Here is a 413-nt window from a genome sequence, read left to right as displayed (position 1 = left end):
CGGGTGGTGGAGGTGTGGAGCCTGAGGGATCCGGGGGATATAGGGGGGGGGGGGGGGGCTGCTTTTAGTGGGGCAAAACCCCCTTTTGCTTTGCTGGGCTCTTAGGGCTTTGCTTGGCTTTTAGTTGGGCAAAGCTGCCTTTGATGTCTTTTTGCTTATCTTGCTAATTTAAAAAAATTTAGCCCTGGTCACACAAGCCTAGGAGACCCTCCTAAGCTCTGCTATCTGGTCTGAAGTATTTTTTTTTACCCCTGTATAATCCAGACCCCCCATCGCAAGCAACACTAAATTTAAGCCCAGGGTACAATTACATGTAATGTTTTCATTCTCCCCTGTTCCATAAGACCCTTTTATTAAATGCCCCTTATTGATTTTGTTTCCAATCAATGTCTGTTTGATGGGGACATCTCTTC

At 46.2% G+C, this 413-nt stretch overlaps 1 protein-coding gene across 3 annotated transcripts in view; it reads left to right on the top strand.

Annotated features, from left to right (window-relative positions):
• Positions 1 to 413, top strand: part of ZEB2 (zinc finger E-box binding homeobox 2) — a 145,109-nt gene that overhangs the window by 1,230 nt on the left and 143,466 nt on the right. The window lies entirely within an intron of this gene.

Source organism: Nanorana parkeri, unplaced genomic scaffold, assembly GCF_000935625.1.
Source record: "Nanorana parkeri isolate BGI_ZX_2015 unplaced genomic scaffold, ASM93562v1 scaffold140, whole genome shotgun sequence".
Classification (NCBI taxonomy): domain Eukaryota; kingdom Metazoa; phylum Chordata; class Amphibia; order Anura; family Dicroglossidae; genus Nanorana; species Nanorana parkeri.
This window is presented reverse-complemented; position numbering and strand designations above follow the sequence as displayed.